The following is a 21038-nucleotide window of genomic DNA, read 5'->3' on the forward strand; positions in this document are numbered from 1 at the left end:
TTACTCCAGCCCGCAAACAAGTTTCAATTGAGCGTCGTGCTTTGAAGCGGAAATAACTGCTCAACCTCCCAAGACGCTGTGAGACTCCAGGTCACGGTGTAAGAATAGAAAGGTGCCTCAACGAGCGCTCCGCATGTTGCACAAAACCCCTTGCAGTTTTCGTCGCTCTGCCAGATGGCGCCATACGACTGCAACTGAAGTTGGAAACGGCGAAGTAAATTTTGCAACAATAGACGTTGGCCAGAAAATATTGCACTATTGGGGAAGTATACATTGAGAGGCAATGAGAACAACTAGTTTAAATACAAAGTTTAGCCGCAATGAGTAAATAGCCTAAAAAACAAATGCTCATTTTCGGATAATTCTCAGTGCTTACCAGTCGTTCTCGTGGCCTTCAGGTTATGTAGCATGCGCGAAACATGAAGAATTCAAACAATTCTCTTGCCACCAGGCCGATAGAAAGTGGATGCCTGTAATGACCTGCCATCCGTAATTAATCAACCCGTCAAACCGATAAATATTCAGGGCATTTAGTCCAACACGACACACAACAGCATCATCCACAAGCGGCCACATTTTCGGCGCTTCGTGTATCAGCTAATTGGCAGCTGAAATCATCTAGTGAGATTTGCCTTCCCAGGACAACAACCGTCATTCTCATATCCTCAAAGACGTCTACGATCCTTGTCGACACGACTGGAGGAGACGGGATTGGCGGGGCTGTCAAGTGGACAACTTTGATGCGCTCAGCTCTCGAAAAGTACACGCTTCTGACTCTATCTAGTTCGAGTCCATGGCAGCCCTAAGAGCTAGAAAATAAAATTTTCGGTGACACTTCATCCGTAGACGGGTCCTGAGTTGTCGCCTCCTCTTCAGGGCCGCCGAGCGGCTCGTAAAGAACATGACGTTTTGTTTTGTTTTGGCACCGGAATATCGTGCATCTCGGCAGGCCTTTCCATTCCTTCCTGACTTTCGACAGGTGTGCAGGCCAGTCGGGAACCTTGATGGCACCGCATCTTTCGCAAGACAGGGTCGCCTCGGTGTACCTTGTACACGGCTTCCCACGTTTTCGACATGAGATATGAGGCTAGCAATGCTTCTCACATAAATAGTCTGAAGGTTGCAGCAAATGGTCTTTACGTGGGATTGCATTTCTTCACAGCTTCAAACGTTCTTCGTACTTTGGTGCCGAAAACAGCGACAACTACCACCGTAAGCACTTTAAGCGTTATGTGCTCCTCGAACCCGGATTCGATCCTGGCCGCGGTGGTCTCACTACGATGGCGGCGAAATGCTAGAGGCCCGTGTACTGTGCGATGTCAGTGCACGTAAACGAACCACCTGGAGTGTAAATTATCCGGATCCCTCCACCACGGTGTCCCTCATAGCCTGAGTCCCTTTGGGGCGTTAAACCCCCAAACCAAACCGTTTTTTACTTTTAGCACTGATTCGATGTGAGGTTTAAGCGACGCTGAGGCCATTCGTCCCTGCTAATAATAAAAAAAATGTGCTGTTATCGAAGACATTAAAAAAAACCGCTTTTAAGTCCAAGGTACGTTGAGGTGAGGACGAGGTGGGAGCTACGCGATGCAGAATATTCTGGGGAATTAATTTTTAAAGCTGTGCGGTAACGGGCACCGCTTTATCTGCATGGTTCGAAGAAAGGAAGGAAAAAATAAAGAAAGGAACTACCAAGTTGCTGTGAGTTAGAAAGGACTCCTACCGAAGCCAAACACCAGTTTACAAGGTTCTTATGCGCACACGGGATATATTTGATCCTCAGAAACCAAGCGCGAGAATGATGTAAGCCATGATTAAGCGTCTGTGTGAGGCAGGACTTCGAACACGATGCTTGTCAACTTAACTACCAGATATTACTCGCGCGATAAGAAAGCTGCTACCGTCGAGAAAGTTGCGCGCAAATGACTTCACGAACAATTTCCACACGCGAAAAGGCTACTTTTGCCACAGAAGTTGGAGAGAAAAATGGTTTATTTTCCACGCGGAAAGGCAACCGCCCACAGCTTCTTTTACAGCGATTCCGCAGCATTTGCTTCGTGGCGGTACTTCCTGCTTTTGGTGCAGTTTTTCGCGGTTAGACGTGGCAGCGCGAAGTTCCTGATGGGCGTATCTCGCAGGGTTAAGCCTACATTTTGAGAGAAACGGGCCTGCGCAGTGTGCGTTTAGGGAAAGGCGAACAGGACAATCAGGGCGGCGTGGAGGCGGTAGCGAACTAGGAGGAAAGGGAAAGGGGCGTGGCGCAGTGGAGACGCGGGAAAAACGAGGGAGCGTTTCGGGCGTGAAACGCGGCGACGGGAGGAAGGACATGCGCTAAACATTTTCACCGCCGCTCGTGGCACTTTTTCGGGCTCTTCTTTCAGGAGGCACCAATCTATCATTCGTCCAAGCGTGAACACCGTTGGCGCAGAGATACCGACACCACCTCCGCCACTACTGCCACCGTCGCCGTCATCGCTCTCGTGGCAACGTCGACAAAGGCGTCGTGCTCTTTTGCTAAATTTTGCGTTTTTTTTTTTTTGCAAGGCGTGATGAAGTAAGCGGCTCGTCTGACCGTATATTACTGCTAGCACTAAGCGTAGGCTCGTGTCTACTACTTGACGACGTATCTGAGCCCCAAACACAGAGAAAGATCAAATAAGCACTAGGAAATAAAAAGAACGAAAAGCTAATGCGGTCGAGGCTGGAAGCAAAGGTGGCCTGAAAGCATCCGTTACGCTTTTGCGAGCGATTCGCGGCTTATGCGCGCCCGATATGCTCTTATAGCAGGCAGAGCGGCAGTGCCTGTACGCCCGCCTTGTATTGGTTGCGCCGTTAGGCTTCGCCGCTTATCGCGGTGGCGGCGACACGCGAGGGGAGAGGAGAGAGGGCGTTGAAGAGCGCCGACGTTCGGGAGGTTCATTAAATTTCAACGAGGGGGCGACGTCACGGAGGGAGAGAAGCTTTGGGCGCGCCAGAAGAGCAGGAAGAGGAGGATGGAGACACCGAAAGCCGCGGTGGAGGCGATTCTCCGGAAATGAAGAAGACCAAGAGCGGAGCTCGTCCGCACGATAAGACAGCCGCTGCGGCCGGACCAAGAGCAATCATGAATAAACCACAGATAGCGTGGCGCGGGCAGCACCATTATGGTGCGCGAGTGGCAAGAAGGTGTGGGTCTTGTAAAGACCACGTTTTGGGGACGACATCGACGAGGGGAGAAAGGGAGGAGGGGTTCGTAATGATGCTGCCGGGACTCGATGGTGGGGACCCTGCAAAAGAGCTGCAGGGGCGCCGTCTCTTCCTTCTGAGACATTTTTACTGAGTGGCATTTTTGTTCCGCTTGTTTTTGGTGCTTCTCTATCATCCCTCTTCTCGAGGCGGAAGAGACTGACCGACGCGCGGTTTCCGCGGCTCGTGCGCTATCGTTGCGATAAGGGCTGGCGATCAGTGGCGCGCGTCGTCACCTGTCTCCGCTGCCGGCTCCCGGACGAAAGTCCAGATACGCCGGACACTGCCGTCCCGACGCCTCTGTGTGCCGTTGTCCCGGTTGAGAGGAAGAGAGCTAGCCTGTACAAGTCTTTATCGCCACTGCCTCTAGTTTTGCTGGCTCGCGCGGCCAGCCGCGGGCTTCCCCAGTTTCACTCATGAATCCAAGAGTGGTGCCTCTTGATTCTCCGAGTGGACGGAAGAAGAATAAGAGGCGGGATGAACACTGGTGATATTCAGCCACGGTGCTTCTGGATGAACCACCATGCTGGTGATGAACGGTTGTTGCCGGCTGTGCGTCGCGGATGGGGCAGAAGAACAGATAAGCTAATGATCGCGGAACTGGAGCTAGGAGAGAGAGAGAGAAATGCCGCACTGAGAGCTCTTCGCTGACAGGACCCGCGGCGTTTTTGAACGAGTCAAGAAATCATCGATTTATTTTGTCGTTCACTGGTCCCCTCGAAGTAAAGCGCTAGAGCTAAACGTGTTCATGAACGAAAAAGTCGGCCAATGTTGGGGAAATGCCTGTCACATCATTCAGTTTCGGTCTTTCCCTCAATCATATAGACACGCTCACATTTGTAAAGCTGTCATTACTAAGACACAAACAACAAAGTACCTAAAGAGTTGACCAGTAGTTCTTGTATCAGATATTAAGTTAAGTTTTAAGTGACAAAAAAAAACACACTAATTTCCTGCATGTGCGTGTAATTTGAGTATGAGATATGACGACGGGAATCTTGCTGGGCGTCTCGATGTTCAGAAGCTCACGCAGACATTCCTCGGACTAAAAGTAACCGCCATACGCCGCCATCGTTGGCCATAAGACCGAATGCGAAGCAGCTGGAGTGGCCGCTCATACGGAGCTACATTAGGTACGAAGGAGCTGTCACGTGAGAACACTCACAAGTTGGTCTGGCTAATGTGTACATAACGGAAGTTCATGCTCAAGGAAGCGACCCTGGCGAACCCTCCTAAAAACTCCCCTCACTGATGCGATGTTGGTATACGATAACTTTATATTTGTAAAAATAAAGTTAACTTTTCAAGGAGGAGGAGTTAACTCTCCCTATCAAGAAGCCTTAATGGCTTCTTCGCTATCAGCACTAAGCTTGCAGTGGTCTCTTCATACCTGAAATTGCGTGCTGCGTATTTTTTCAAAGAAACTTCATTCCTTACGTTTCTTACGATACGTTTATTTTCCACGTCACTTTAATTCTCCGGCTTGGAATTAAAAATTCTTGCGTGTAAATTCATAGACTGGAACTTTCAGCGCCGCGTTAAACTGTTTAAGGACCCTTGAATAATTCTTACTGCAGCTGAGTAAGCTAAATGCAAACTTCTTAAAAGGATAAGAAACAGTAAACTCTTGCCAATAAGATTCGCGCACCCCAGCTTATCCAAAGTGACGATTCGTGGATTTTTATCCCCCCTTTTATAGTGGCATAACTGCCAACATACCTAAAGCAGCATCGCAGCTTTTTCTTAGCGAACCTTGACGGAAAGAGAGTAGGCAGAAATATAAACACGGCCTAAGTGGCGCACATGTTCAGAATGCCTACGCACTCATTGTTTACATGCGCTCGTTTTATTTGTCGCACATCCTTTCTGCCTGCGTTTTTACGCGCCTCGCTTATCGAGAAGCGTGACTCCTAACGACAGTCGTCAAGGGGGCCACCGCCTGGCGCTGGAACAGATTGCCGCCACCACTTAAGGAAAACAACCGTCCGTAAAACAGACGCTGACGCCTCAACGCCGGCCGACCCATGCCCCAGCGTCGGAGCAGGCCACGCGCGTTCCCCGTTATGACCAGACTCGTATAAGGCGCTCTCCGCTGAACCCGCAGTAAAAGGTACACAAGAAAAAATAAGAAAACAGAGCAAAGAAGTGGCGTTCTCACTTTCGCTTTACGGTCCGCAGTCATCTTTGAGTGTACGAATACGAGGCGACCTTTTGTGTAACGCTTCCAGAAGCGGAGACGGGACCACTTAGTGTTCCGTGCTGCTGCTCTTGTAACGGCGCACACGAACAGGACCTGACGTCAGCGACACCACTTGGCAAACGACCACTTCATGCATAGCACCCTTCTTGCGCTGGCGGCGGAAATGCTCTGCGCTTAAGCACCGCATACGCGCACCACAGGTCGGATGGCAGGCCGCCAACAGTAGTGGTGGTTGGCGGCCGTCGGTCGACCCGACATCGCGTTATTTGGCTTCCCCTGCGATGAAGGAAACAAGCCGCTAAGAGAAGATGAAGGTGGTACGGAGAAAAGGGCGTAACAGCAGAAGAGAACGGTTGGGAAAAAGGAACGAGACAGAAACGGGAAAGAAGAGGGAAAGCTCATGCACGCCAAGTGGACGAGATCCCTCGAAGAGAAAGAGGCCACGCAAAGGCCTGGGTGTGCGGGGGTGGGGGGTCTACGCAATTTCAGAAAAGCTACTTAAGATGATTGCGCCTCGTCGCACCCTGAAGTTTCTCGAGCTCCGTGCCGGGGAGGCAGGGGAGGGAAGACAAAGAGGGAAAGAAAGGAGGAGGAAAGGAGAGGAGTTGTAGCGCGAGATATGAAAACCCTTGTTACACACACGCACACGAGCGCGAGCTTGCACGAGCCATGTATTTCTTTTTTTTTGTTTGCTTTTCTTCATCGTTCACTCCCGGTTTATAATTTTACGCCTTCTCTCCCAATTCTCGTCTGTTCCAGGAGCCTACGAGAGCCGATATTTTTCCCACCTCCCTCTCCCCTGAGCCGATGCAAGCAGCGTCTTTATTATTATTTTTTTCGCCCCAATGGTGCCAGGAATTTGAGCGATTGATTTGGAGTGGTCTGACGCCCTTCCCGTTTCTTTCCTTTTCAGCCCTTGTTTTGCACCTTTCGCCTTCACAGCCGACCGCCTTGTTTGTTCTTGTTATTAATGCCCTCTCGGGCCCCGTTTCTCTCCTTGATTCTCTTTCTTTTATATCGGCGCTCTCCTCTTCTCCTCGTCCCCTTCGCTTCTATGAATTTCCCTTTCACTTCGGCAGGGTTCCCTGCAGGAGTCCGCAGCGAAGACGGACACCTCGTACAACCCGAATCGGCTCGAAAAAGGGAAGCCAGCTAAATGCATGTGCAAATGTAAAAGAGACTGAGGCGAGTCAGAAGGGGAGAAAAGGAGTACACGGAGCATATTAAGACAGTGAAAGAGCGGCGCGTGCACGTTGCGGACTCCCCTCCTCCCCTGGTTGGCGGGAAGGGAGGGGATCGAAGGGAGAACGAGGGCAAAAAGAGGGGAGCGTGCAGTGGCGGCGGTTGTGCGGCCGAGCATCGACGAAAGCGAGGACGAGTGCGCGTGTTTCTCCGGCTTTAAGCTCACTCTTGGAAATTAACTGCGACTCCTCGTAGTGTATGCCGGCGAGTGTACATAAGAGTAGACGGAGCTGCACCACACTAGGCCGGCCTTCTTGCCAAATGAGAATCGAAGAGTGAGAGACGAAGAAAAAAAGAAGCGACGCCGAGCGCTCTTGCGGGTGCCTGTTTGTGCCAGTTTGTGCATGAGCGCGGTAGGGCTGTGTGTTGGCGCTATTAGCCGCGCCCCGTCGCTGGACGACATGCTTACTCGAACGAGGCAGTCTAACGACTTCGACTGCAGCATAGCGGAGGCGTTGAAGCTTCTTTCCGGCCTATGAAGAGCGGCTGAGATAGTGAAGCGAGAATCCTTCGAGTGAAGCTGAAGACGTATGGAAGGAATTAGACGGGAATATAGCGGGAGTGGGTCATTTACCAGACTGAAAAAGCTGCTTAATGTAGCCTCAGAAGCCTGTTCACTGAACACTGTCTTCATTTATTATGAGTTTATCACTGTTATATTAGGGACTACTGCAGGACCAGATGATGCCAAAGGCACCGTCGTATGTAGCAACTGAAAACTGCTGTTATTCCCATGCTATTTAAAACTTCACCTATCCAGGTGTGGTTGCCGGTATGCGAGAGCTCCCCAGGTTGCCAGTCTCTGATCACGTGACCAAGACATGCCTTTAAGGGATCACATTTTAAAGAGCGGAAGCGGAAGAGCAATCGCTGACTCTTTTTTGCTCCGCGGATTTTCAAAATTATGCTAATCATTTTCGTTTTTGTTTGTTTGCTTGCTTGTTTGCTAAGCGTCTTTCTTTCTCCCGGTTTACTCGTCGCTCAACGCCAACGCGTGTGACAAAAATTACCACACGATTATAGCTCTGCAGGTCTCTATGTCCTCGTTTGCTCCAATGTGTTGCCGGTCGCAGCAGCGGTAGCCGGTCGCATAGACGGTGGTAAATCGGTAACTTAAGTAGAGCTTGAGTTGTCTGAGCTCCGCCGAACCGAGTGCGATATGACACCTCGTTTTCTCTTTTCGAGGTTTTCTCGATACATGTATACTTGTTAAGCTCGAACCGACGGCCAGTTCTTCAATTATATGCACCATTGATAAGAAACTGCTGTACATCACTGTCAAAAACAATACTGGCGACTGGACAAAACTTTGCCCGGCATATCGTTTAAATTGATAATGGCCATAAATCATACCTCTGAGCAAGTACAGACAAGAGGCAGCGCATGTCCAGCTGAATGCCTTGAAACAGGGTGGTGATTACGTAGCTCCTTTTTCTTGACTTGCCAAGGAATGACGGTTCGTGGTCAGTATTAATTCATTTTACTCAAAGGTGGCTCAGTGGTTACGGCGCTCGGCTGCTGGTCCGAAAGACGCGGGTTCGATCCCGGCCGCGGCGGCTGAATTTCGATGGAGGCGAAATTTTAGAGGCCCGTGTACTGTGGGATGTCATTGCAGGTTAAAGAACCCCAGGTGGTCGAAATTTCCGGAGACCTTCACTACAGCGTCCCTCATAGCTTGAGTCGCTTTGGGACCTTAAACACCAATAAACCAAACCAAAAGCAGCCGCAGTTTCGCATATAACTTATTGAGTCACTAAAAATCGTTAAAGATTGGGTCACTTGACTGAAATCAAACACTTAAAATGTCTACTATATTGATCTTATGTTCCAGCTTTTGAAAAATTCGTCTTCAACCCCAGGTGGTCTAAATTTCCGGAGCCCTCCACTACGGCGTCTCTCATAGCCTTAGTCGCTTTGGGACGCTAAACCCCATAAACCAACCAAACCAACCAACCTCTCTTCCCTTTCTAACTCTTCCTCCGTTCCCCTTTCCACGCGTAGGGTAGCATACTGGGCGTCGCCTAGTTAACCTCCCTGCCTCTCCGTTCACCATTGTCTCTCGCTTTGAAAGGTATACACTTAAGCGATATTACAGTAATGAAATTCTTATAGACAATTTATTCATAATAATGGAACACTCGTCTTTAATAATTACTCCTCCGCTCTTTTCTATTAGTGACTGGGCATAGAGTACGGAATGAAAGACGGTACTGTTCTCCTCGCCGAAAACACCCACCGCTGCTGTTAGTGCCTTCTCTGCGTGAATATTCACTTCTCATCGTGCCGGCAGGCGTTCCCGTTCTTGCGCAACCGATATTCACTGTTTGGCGCATACCGCTATTTCCAAAAGTGTCGACGCCAACGGCTACACGCGAAAAGCCTTCATCCCGCCCTACGTGTCGCGTCCCACCAAAAACACACGCGCAACCGGGAACCCGGCTCCATTTCCGACGTTTCGGCCGGAAGCTTCCGCGGCGGATATGGCGCCGCAACGCGCCCGTCCATTGGTTTCTTGCTGGTCAGAACTTGCCAGCCGGTGCTCCCATTCAATGCCGCTCTGTGCCGTGCAACCCTCACCCATACTCGTGCATCCTTGCCTCCACCATTCTCTCGCAGCGACACGCATAGGCACGCAAACATGCACTCTGCGCCAGCAACTGCACGAAAGCGAAACTGATGTGGACACCGCGTCGAGGAGCAAGAAGCAAACGGGGAGCGAACGTTCGCGCTCGGCGCGTCTCCGGGCCGAAATCGGCCCGAGCTGCTCCGAGATAGCCGCGTAGTGTCTGCTCGGGCGGCGACTGCCGGGACGTTCGCGTTGCACCATGCATGTTCTGCGCCGAGCGCTCGTCCCTCCGCCGACAATTGGCGGAAGCGGGTGGACGAATGGCCGCAGTAGCGCGCAAGCGCGCGCCCGGAACCAGCGTCGCGTTCACCGACCGCGTCATGCGAGACCGGAAGCAGCGGGGACGTTAGTTTCCGGTCTTCCCCCGGTTACGCTGAAACTTCACTGCGTCCTTTCTCTCCGTGGTAGCGGGCCGACGGCGGAGGCGTCACTAGCGCTGATAAGAAAATCACTGCGGCCTCCGCGAAAAGGAACTCAGCGGAGGGACAACGAGCGTGGTCTAGCGTGGCAACGAGAAAACGCGCGCAGGGACGGAATGGCAGCTTCCTCCGGCACATCCCCGCAAGTGGATACAAAGCACCGTGCTTTGATATTTTTTTTTTTTTTTGCAACTGGGTTCGTTCTCCGATCACACTCGTGTCGAAAGCAGCGTCGCTGTATGTCCCGTCTTCATAATCGATGTGTCACACGGGGCTGGTGGAGCGTTCGCTTCGGAAGTGGCAACAGGCAGGATCAGTAGTTACGTGGTTACAACAGTAATTGAATAATTTTCTTTTTTCCTGCTTCTATTGGCTTCCGTTACGAACTTACTGAATGAGCGGTTATTCACGGAAGTTGTATACCGTCGTTCACCGTCACTCGGTCGTCGTTCGAGCGATGGTTCCAGTAGAGCCCGCATGTCTCTATTGCCTATAATCTAGGAGCATGGAATTCAGTGCTGAATGAGGCTTTCTTTAAGCATGATTTTGTGCGCTCAACATAAGCGTTTTATTGTCTCTTCAAAAATATAAAGATATTTAGAACACCTTGATGGAGACATGCGCGAGCATGATGCACATGTACAGCATAAAAAGGAGCTTTAATCCCCTCTCATGCGAACAATCTCTCTGGTTGCGCGCCTTTGTCCGGAGCAGCATTTTGTTCAATATACCTATGCTACTGCTACGAGTACGGCCCTGAAAACGTTTCACTAAGTACGGCTTGATCTTTGTTTTGGTTCATGGGGTTTAACGTCCCAAATCGACTATGGCTACGAGGGACGAGGTAGTGGAAGAATCCGGATAACTTAACCACCTGAGGTTTTTTAATGTCTACTGGCAGCGCACAGTACTCGAGTTGCTAAGCATTTCGCCTCCTTGAGATGCGACCACCACGGCTGGGATCGCACTCGCGTCTTTCGGTTCCGCAGTGGCTCAGCTTGACCTTTGACTGCACTATTCTTTAAATAGTTAAAGGAATGTGTGCATAAGTGGTTATGTCAACGACTAAAAATAATCAAACAAGCAGCCGTACATAGCGCTATGCTTCCGCACCTAATTTGTCAACGTGGCTCCTTATTCATCCCGGTGTACTTTTTTGTTGTTCCACACTTCTAACCCCCGATTGCCTTGAAATTATCAGCGTTCTTCATACAATCGGCCATGCCCTCCATAGAGCTGAAAACTGTTCCAGTGAACTTGTTTCTTACCTTTACGAAATGTCCGCGCATTTCTTATGAGTTCTATGCTACATTGCAAGGAAAATTTTCTTCCGTGTTTGCGTCACCCGCCGCGTTGGTCAAAGTAAGTGCGCAAGCACTTTCAAACGCAGATTCGATGCTGGAAGTAGAACAGGCTAATAAAGAAGCGAAATAAAAGTGTGCAGTCCTGTCTCATAGGCAATGTTTCAACAATATTCCTCAAGGGAAGCACAAGATTCGAAGAATAATGGGAAAATGCTGGACTGCTCCCTCGTCTAGAGCAACAACTTTGGGAAGATTTACGACCGGGCCGATGCTCCGAGGGCACCGCTTAGCGTCAGTTAACAGGGGCAGGAGTCCTATCTCTTGACCCATGCAGCGAGTATGAAGTGTCGCTGTGGTGGCCTCGCAAAAGGATTTTTGCAAGCCTGCCCTGTATGACACCACTGCCGTAAGCTGGCACGGGGGGTGTGTAAAAAAGGCTTCGCTTTTTCGGTGCAAGATAATGCGTCCAATTGGAAATAGCTCACAACTCCGATTAAAGATGCAGGGATAGAGCATATTATTGTAAGGTTGAAGGGTGGATGGCAGGAACGTCCCTTTGAAGCAGTCTGGTTACAGTTTCACCAGGTTCTTTTCGTTAATTTTTACATCGCTAGCTGTTAATCTGAAAATTAGTGAGCAAATCGTGTTTGTCGTCGTCGTCGTCATAGTAGTAGCAGTAGTAGTAGTAGCAGTAGTAGTAGTAGTAGTAGTAGTAGTAGTAGTAGTAGTAGCAGCAGTAGTAGTAGTAGTAGTAGTAGTAGTAGTAGTAGTAGTAGTAGTAGTAGTAGTAGTAGTAGCAGTAGTAGCAGTAGTAGTAGTAGTAGTAGTAGTAGTAGCAGTAGTAGCAGTAGTAGTAGGAGGAGGAGTAGTAGTAGTAGTAGTAGTAGTAGTAGTAGTAGCAGCAGTAGTAGTAGTAGTAGTAGTGGTAGCAGTAGCAGTAGTAGTAGTAGTGGTAGTAGCAGTAGTAGTAGTAGTAGTAGTAGTAGTAGTAGTAGTAGTAGAAGTAGTAGTAGCGGTCAAAAAGCGATCGTGCAACCGATTGTGGCTGGAGGACGGTCAGATGGAGTGAAGCGGATGCCATTCCTCAGAGGCACGATCACGTAGCCAGCCCGTGCACATGGTTATGCCTTGCGCCTTGCGTTCACTGTCACAAAGCAACAAAAAAAAATCGGAGCGAAGGTTCCCGGGAAGGGCATGTTTGTGTTCGTAGTCTTTTCGCGTCCATTAAGCCAAGCGTGTACAGGTAGAGAGGGGCGGGGAACTGTGAGGAGCACTCCGTGGGCACTCCGTAACCATTTTCATATAACAGCTAGCGCTGATTTTCCACATTCGTTATGATTAGCTTGACTACGCCTACTGCAGGACAAAGACCTCTCTCATATCTCTATATTTAATCACGACCCGGGCTAGCTGCGGCCACCCTAACCCCGCATACTTGTTTCTAACCTAACTTTCTGCCGCCCCCTGCAACGCTTTCCTTCTCTTGAAATCCACTCCGTTATGCTTTAGGACCAGCGGTTGTCTAGCCTTCTCATTTAATGCCCTACCCAAGCCCATTTCTTCTTCTTGATTTCGACTAGGATGTCAATTGATCCGCGTTGGTTCCCTGACCCACTCTGCCCCCTTCTTCTGGTTGGTTTGGTTTATGGGGTTTAACGTCCCAAAGCGACTAAGGCTATGAGAGACGCCGTAGTGGAGGGCTCCGGAAATTTTGACCACCTGGGGTTCTTTAACGTGCACTGACATCGCACAGTACACGGGCCTCTAGAATTTCTCCTCCAAAGAAATTCTAGCCGCCGCGGCCGGGATGGAACCCGCGTCTTTTGGGTCAGCAGCCGAGCACCATAACCGCTGAGCCACCGCGGCGGCTGCCCCCTTCTTCTCTGTGAACGGTACACCTATCAATTTAAGTTGGACCCTTTTGGTTAGCCTCCCCGTTTCTGCCCCATAGGTGAGTACTGGTGAGATACAGCTGTTATTTACTTTTCTCTGGGGGATTATTGGTAAACTGCCACTCATGATCTAGGAGGACTTGCCAAATGCTCTCCACCTCATTTAGCAGGTAATCATCATTCCTTTTTCTTTTCTTTTTTTATATGAGGCCTTGTCTATATTCCTAGCAGCCATGTTTCTGATTAACTACATAGCGATTTCCATGCTTTCTTTTAAAGCAATGCTAATGTGGCCGCAGCTATTCCGTCGACTACCCAACGTCAGTCTAGCGCGGAAAAGACACGAAGAGAACAATAATAACGACGGCCGTTTGAACTAGCAGGATATGACATTATTGATTATAAAGATCTATTTCGTGTAACAATCATGGCTGCTAATAAGGCAAACACGTGAAAAACTCGAGACAGTACAAAGCATGAAACAGCAGCAGCAATGCCGACACGTTAAATTTTCTTCTCTTTCTAGGTGCAGATGCTATCTTCGAGTGGCCTTTGTGATGGTCCCAGCGACCAACAGCACGATTTCCGCCTGCCATCGACTGAGCGTCCCGTATCACCTGTTCAGTTGCCTATACAATTCATGTGCGACTCGCGACAAATGAGGCAGTGTTGCCCGACGCCACCGGACGAATTCTTCGCCTTCAAGTGGTCTGCATCATTGGCCGCGCAAGTCCCATCGTCACAGTGATCAAGTGTATCGCGCCCATTTAAGCACTGGCAATCGCCGAGCGCCATCAGTGGGCATAGAACAGCAGCAGCAATGCCGACATGTCAAATTCTCTCCTATTTCTTGGTGCAGGTTAGTCCATGTTATTCTTTGCGCTGTAAACGCACACGCAATGTCAACCTGCTGCTTTTACCATGCCCTAATGTGTTCCGGGGTCTAGCCTGTGAAAGCGTATATGTGCTGAAATTATTGCTCTTAGGTGGCGATACTGAACAGAACCCCGGGCCGCCTAAAGAGGATCCTAGTCAGTACAATAACAATTTCGTTTCCCTCTTAAAGGCCTTAAACGAAATAAATTGACCAGATCCATGGCGAAATATTCTCCCAGCTCGATGAAGTCCGGCAAACTCAATCAAAGTTTGAGCATCAGACGACGAGTATGAACGATAGGCTTGTTGCCGTCGAAGGAAAATCAGCTGCTTCGTAAGCCCCTTATGCCCTTGACATTACCAGAGAAGTGTCTGAGCCTGTGCAGAATGAAGATGAGGTGCTTCGTAGACGACTGGATGACCTCGAAGACAGGTCACGACGCGTTAATCTCATTTTTCACGGCCTAACTGACACGCAAAACGAAACATGGGCTGAATAGGGAACGTCTATGCGTGAACAGCTTTTTTGTGCAATGGGCCTTCAGCTACCCAATGAGGCTACAGCTCGTGCGCATCGGACAGGTACACTGTCGTCTGATAGATGCCATCCTGTCGTAGTTAAGTTTGCGAACTTTAAGATACAAGAATCTATTTTTTACTGACAGAAGCGAAATGAAAATTCAGGGTTAAATGTTACGGAAGATTGTTGCTTGTGAATTCGCAACTCGCATAAAAAACTTTTCGAATTTGGACAGGCAAATAGAGGGAAGTTCGCTATTCGTCAGAACGAGTTGTTTCTAAAAAATAATTGTTGCGTCTGCATTTCGGCATCAAATAGCGTCTACGAATATCACGTAAATAGCGAAGCATCGTCACAAAGCCCTCACAGTAGTGCTCTGAGCGCCGATCAGCCCTCCGCGTAGATATCTGCTCGTTGTCATGAGGTTCCGAACGACATATGTGCTTTGTTCTCTAACATTCTTAGTGTTGTTAACAATCGTGATGATTTGTTCATCACTCATCGATACGTGCAGTGCAGACATTGTGGTCCTCACCGAAACCTGGCATAATTCTAAGATATCGAATGGCAAAATACTAAACTGCGAAAAGAGTTTTACTACATACCGATGTGACCATAGTGACAGAACAGGAGAAGGTGTTCTGGTAGCGGTCGCATGCCATCTGCATTCTTCCCATGTGCCACTTGTTTCTTAGCTAGAAATCTTATACACCTGTATACGAATTAATCACCGAGATACAATCTTCTGCACATGCTACCGCCCTCCAAATTCTCCATTTGTCATTTTGTAGCGACATGCATGATGGGCTCAACCTAATTTTGGTTAGATTTCCTTCTTCACCAAATTTTTTATTTGGTGATTTTAGCATGCCAAAAATAAATTGGTCCGGTGCATTGCCCTTCCTTCTGGATTCGTTGTCAGACACAACTGACTTCATAAATCTATACGCAGGCTCCAACTTCTCGCAGCTAATTACTCAGCCAGTCTGTACCACTCCTACTTGCGCCAATATTCTTGATCTTGTTCTAACTACGTTTCCTGGGCTAGTTGATTCACTGAGATTTCTGCCGCGCCTCAGTGACCACTCCATCATTCAGTTTGAACTCAAAGGCACTGTCAAACGTATGCGATTTAATCCCAAATATATCAGAGGTTATTTGAAAGCAGATTTTTCGTCCATAAATGCAGAACTCGAAAATATTTTTACATTAACACATGCCAGACTTTACTAACCGTACTGTGGAAACGAACTGGCGCCTTTTTTAAATATGAGGTTCATTTTATCGTCCGAAAATACGTACCTTTACGCACCATATTACTCAAGCATCGTTCCCCATGGTCCACTGCGTCCTTAAAACATATACTAAGCAAAAAAAAAAGGACTTTATCGCAGAGCCAAAATCAGCGGCTGTTCTCGTCACTGGGATTTATGTCGTGTCATAGCTTCTGATTATCGAAAAGCACTGAAAGACACCAAACAAGCTTTTCACAGCACGCTTTTGTCATTGTTGACTGATAGCGCCAAAAATTTTCGAACATCATTGGTGGTCCCGAGCATAAAACAATAACTCGAAATGATAGCAGCGGCGCAGCCATATCTTCATCACAGTGTCTTCAAGTGTTCAGTGACACCTTCTCTAAAGCTTTTTTAAAGTGATCATCTCTCTCCCTCTCCTCTTTACACTCGGTGCAGAATACATTATTGGGCCCAATTGTTGTTGACAGTCATGATATGCAAAGTCTAATTAGTAATCCAAAGTTGTCTTCGTCTTCGGGAATCAATTATATAAATCCTCAAAATTTTAAAGAATGCAAGTGTTTATTTACTCTTCCATTTAGTTGTGTGCATGGTTTTCGCAATCTTTGGATTCAGGACAGCTGCCCGCGACTGGAAGGTGGCTAAGATGATACCAATATTCCAGTCTGGTGGTGCTGATTGGACTCTTGATTACAGACCCATACCGTTAACGAGTGTTCGATGCAAAATTTTTCAACGTGTTATATATTCAAGTTTGGTAAAATTCCTTGAAAATCACTTGTTCTTTTTTTTCCTCATCAGCATGCCCTTCGCAAACCCATGCCTTATTTGACGGATTAGAAAGTTGACCTTTTATTCACTGCGTATTCTTAGATTTTCAGAAAGCATTTGACCTTGTTAACCACCAAATACTTTATTTGAAGCTCAGCAAACTGAACATTTGCCCGAACATTCTTTCATGGATCTAAAGTTTTTTGCATAACAGAACTGAATCCGTCACTGCAAATAACGCTTATTCGTCACCGTGTTCTGTTACCTTGGGCGTGTCTCAACGTTGGCACTGGGGACCTTATTGCTCCTAATATATATTTAGGATCTGCCAAACTCTATTAACGATACAATTAGGCTTTTCGCATATGATTCCGTTATTTACCGAGTAATCCATTCCGTTTCAGACATATCCATACTTGAGTGTGACTTGAATAAAGTATCTAGTTCGTGTGACATTTGGCTCACGAGATTGAGCAGTACCACGTGGAAGGTTATGCGAGTTTCACACCGGTCTGCAAATCTTTATCTTAGTCCCTAGCATAATTTAGACTCTTCGCTTGAACAAGTAGCGACGTATAAATATTTAGGGTTTTATATAACTGCGATTCATTCATGGCAGTCGCATGTCGATTATATTAACAATACTCACCGCATGCTTGGTTACTTGCATCGTAACTTTTCTATAGCTCCATTTTCTTTAAAGCTGCTACTCTACAAAGCCCTAGTGTGGAGGAAATTAGAAAACGCGTGTTCTCAGTACAGAATCGTAGCGCTTGATTTGTACTGTTCAGCTTTTCCTGAACTGCTAGCGTAACTGCAATGAGAGAAACTTTAAACCTTCCTAGCCTTTCTCTTCACAGAAAACTCTCCCGATTGATAACTTTTTATAATATTTGCTGCTCTAATCATCAGTTAAAAAAGATTCTTCTCTCTGAGCCCAGATTTTCGAATAACCGTTTTTTACTCGTTTACTGCTCACAATGACTTATTGACTTTTATATGCTCAAGTCGCAAATTAAAGCGTGAGTCATGAAATATAATCCCACCTTTAGGATTACATTTTCATCCTCGCCACATTCCCACCTCTTTTGGAGAGATAATGCTTTCTCCATGCCGCCGCGCACTCCAAAGAACGTACCGCCTCTCCATGGCTCGTCGGCTGCTCCTCGTACTGCATCGACCACAATTGAGGTTCATCCCAAATTGACTGGCTGCGCGAACCGGCCACGTCGTGGCGACAGATAAAAGCCCGCGGATTAAATAAGGAAAGCCACGGAGCCACCGAGGACGCTCGGCAGCCCTTAAAAGCACCGCACCCGAAAACTGAGTCAGACAAAAGAAGAATTCTTGAAAAATGTGGCATGAACAGCCAAGACAATCGCAGAGGAACATTGAAAGCGAAGCCCAGCAACGACAGCTTTTCGCTCGTCGGAAAAAGAAAAGAAAATGGGCGACAGAATGAACCAAATCTTGGCACAAATCAATTGCGGCTCTAAAAGCAATGACAAGGGTTTGGGGATGACGAGAAAGGAAGTTTGTTTTAAGTCTCCTGCTCATTTTTTTTTGTCGTAGGAGCTTTTTTATTACTTTTTACAACTATACACTGTTCATAAAAGGTGTCATTCACTATTTACGCGCCTTCAGTCGAGAAAAGCGGCCTTCAAAGGGAACATATCGACATCGAGAAGTCTATCTATTGTCCCATTTCCATGTACAACTGACTCAACAATCTTATTGCTTTTCTTGCATCATAAAGAACTGCCTTTGAAATACTGCTCAGACACTGCAGAGTTTTTACGCAATACATAAGATGATTTTGACAACTTTTATAGGTGCATTTTAAGCTTCACAAAGCAGAATAAATAAAGACAAGAAAGATCGTTAAGCTGCTTCAAGAAAGCATAGACATTAACTACCTGGTTATTCCTCTCCTTGGACAAGTATTTTCAACTTACAAATTCTCATGTTTCAAATTACCTTTCCTTCAAGTTGATACTTTCCGTAAATTAGAAAGAAGTCAGAAATCCTTGCACTGGGTAAGAACTGCATCTAAACCAGAATTATTCTTTCACTCGTTAACTTAAGCACTCAGATGCAAAGCAAGAATTAAGGTAACGAAAACAACTTGTGTGACATAATGCCATTGCTCTTTTTTCCCTTCGAAGAGCAGCTTTTGAGGGTCGGGCAATTTTTCCTTGTGCTTGTTATTTCACCCTTTGCAGCATACTTATAGCACGCTTTGGACTCCGCAAAATTATTCCCATAAACTTCCTTTATTTCATTCCCTATTGCAAGTCATTGGAGCTGTGACGTATCTTTATCGCATTTTTCAATTTTTATTGCGTTCATTTACGTGAGCAATTTGTCAAGCCATGCAAACATGCCGACGCTGCCTCATTTCACACAATTTTTGCGTTGCACAACACGTTCACGCTAAGTCTATGAAAATACGGTTTTCTAAATCAAATAAAAAGCAGATTAAATACACTCAGGGAGGTTTCAAGAGTAAAACTAGTCAACAACAATTGCCTCAGTCTTAAAGGGTCAATATACTCACGGAGATGAGTGTATACGAGGGGGTACCCAAAAGAAACCGGAATTATTTTTGCTTGAACTTATTTATTCACATTTTAAGCACAGACCTTCAATATCTTTCAAAGTATTCCCCACTTGCAATGATACGCTTGTCGAAACTTTCATTCCATTTTTCAAAACATTGTTTAAATTCATCTTTTGTGATGCTTGACAGTGCCTCCGTCGTTTTTTTGTTCACTTCAGCAACATCAGCGAAACGTTTTCCATTCACCTATTTTTTCATTCTAGGAAACAAAGAAAGTAGCACGGGGCAAGGTCGGGAGAGTATGAGGGTTGAGGAATAGGGGCCATGCTATTTTTGGTCCAAAATTGCCGTAGAGACAGGGCTGTGTGAGCAGGGGCACTGCCATGATGGAAAAACCAGTCACCCGACCGCCACAAATCTGGCCGCTTCCACCGCACACTGTTGCCCAATCTTTTCAAAACATCCAAGTAGAAAGCCTGGCTAACTGTCTGACCCTGCGGAACAAATTCTCAATGGACGACTCCTCTCACGTCGAAAAAACAAATCAGCATTGTTTTGAGGTTTGGTTCCACCTGACGAGCTTTCTTGAGGCGAGGTGCATATGAAGTTTTCCATTGGCATGATTGTTGCTTTCATTCAGGATTCGATTCAGGAACACTTGAGTTGTCCCCATAGCATCGTCCTTGTACATCTTAATATTTCAAGAGTTTCCATTCAACTTTTTCCGATCAAAAATCAGAATTTCAGCGGCGCACGCTGTTCACGAAAATCAGCCATTGCAAAAACGCCATTCACACAAAACAGTCGTCACTCTAAAACTCTGCCTAAACTAGTCTGTCCTCCTTCAACGACGGCACTCGGCTTACTCACTCTACTCACTCTGGAATGTTCGTGCTATGCGCTCCTAGTGGCAAAACGCGGCACCACAGAAGCTTTGCCGACCAAAAAATTTAGTCCGGTTTCTTTTGGGTACCCCCTCGTAAATTATGCCATATTGTGGTAGTTGGCACCCTATAACGTCAATAACGAGAGAACTGCTCCAGGTTTAGGCAGGTATTAATATTTTAATTTGGCGTTAAAAGTCGCGTAAAAATGCATAGTGGTGACCCCAAACGTTCTTTCTGTTGCAGCAGGTGGTAGCCTTTTTTTGTAGAAGCGTAAGTGAATATACTACGTACCGTAGTATTCCCCAGTGTCACAGAAACGTACGTTTTGATCTAGTTAACTGTAGAAGGCGTACCGCTCGCTTTTTCTGTAAACCACATGAATATTTACTGGAGAAGCCAACAGCCACAGAAACCAAGGGGCACAGGGGATTTTTAATTTTATTTATTTATTTCGTGGTGTTGATCAATTTATATTACTGAATATGTTATTGCTTAAAGCTAATTGATTAGAAAAGCAGAAGAAAAAACAACCACATGCCGCCGGTGGGATCCGAACCCACGACCTCCGAATTACGCGTCCGGTGCTCTACCGCTGAGCTACGGCGACGGCTGTCAAACCTTCTGCTTTCGAGGGTATTTTTGGTTACAAATAACCTAACCTTGGGAGTGTTCACCAGCGCCACCCACGTTCTTAAGCGGCGGACGTAGCACGTCCTGAGTTACCGCTGATGTGACGTAGAACGTCATCGAACGGCGAGGTTGGAAACTGTGTGAGAACCCTCTTATGCTTCCTAAGGCATCAAGGCTGCCAGAACCGAGGCCCTCGTTAAGCAGTTAAGCAGACAAGGAAAGGGGAATGAGGGGCTCGTTATACGTACGTATAACGAGCCCCTGTTATACTGTTATACTGAGCTGTTATACGTACGATAAACGCAGGCGCATTCCCACTTTGAGTTCAGCGTATGCTAGCACAGACGCAAAAGTATACTGAGCATATAGTGGCGCCATCTGGTTCTCAGGACCGGAACCATTACTGTAAGCAAGCCGACTTTCCTGTTAAGCCTAGAAGCAGAAGAATCTTCGCTCTAATTAAAAAAAAAATGAAGCAAATTTATTCCTTTTACGTTTTGTTATAGGCAAGGTGAGACGAAGCGAAAGACCGGTGCCCCATTTATGGTCAGTGAACGCGCTGAAAAAGGCAGCAACAACGAGAATTCTGTCCAAAGCGAGAGGTCCGGCTTCGAAGGCGCCGCCATG

General features: G+C 47.2%; 1 protein-coding gene across 1 annotated transcript in view; it reads right to left on the minus strand.

Moving 5' to 3' along the window:
- Nucleotides 1–21038, minus strand: part of LOC149372775 (uncharacterized) — a 127508-nt gene that overhangs the window by 50719 nt on the left and 55751 nt on the right. The gene's annotated exons all lie outside the window — the stretch shown is intronic.

This window comes from Amblyomma mixtum, chromosome 1 (genome assembly GCF_055824585.1).
Source record: "Amblyomma mixtum isolate Tamu chromosome 1, ASM5582458v1, whole genome shotgun sequence".
NCBI classification, from domain to species: domain Eukaryota; kingdom Metazoa; phylum Arthropoda; class Arachnida; order Ixodida; family Ixodidae; genus Amblyomma; species Amblyomma mixtum.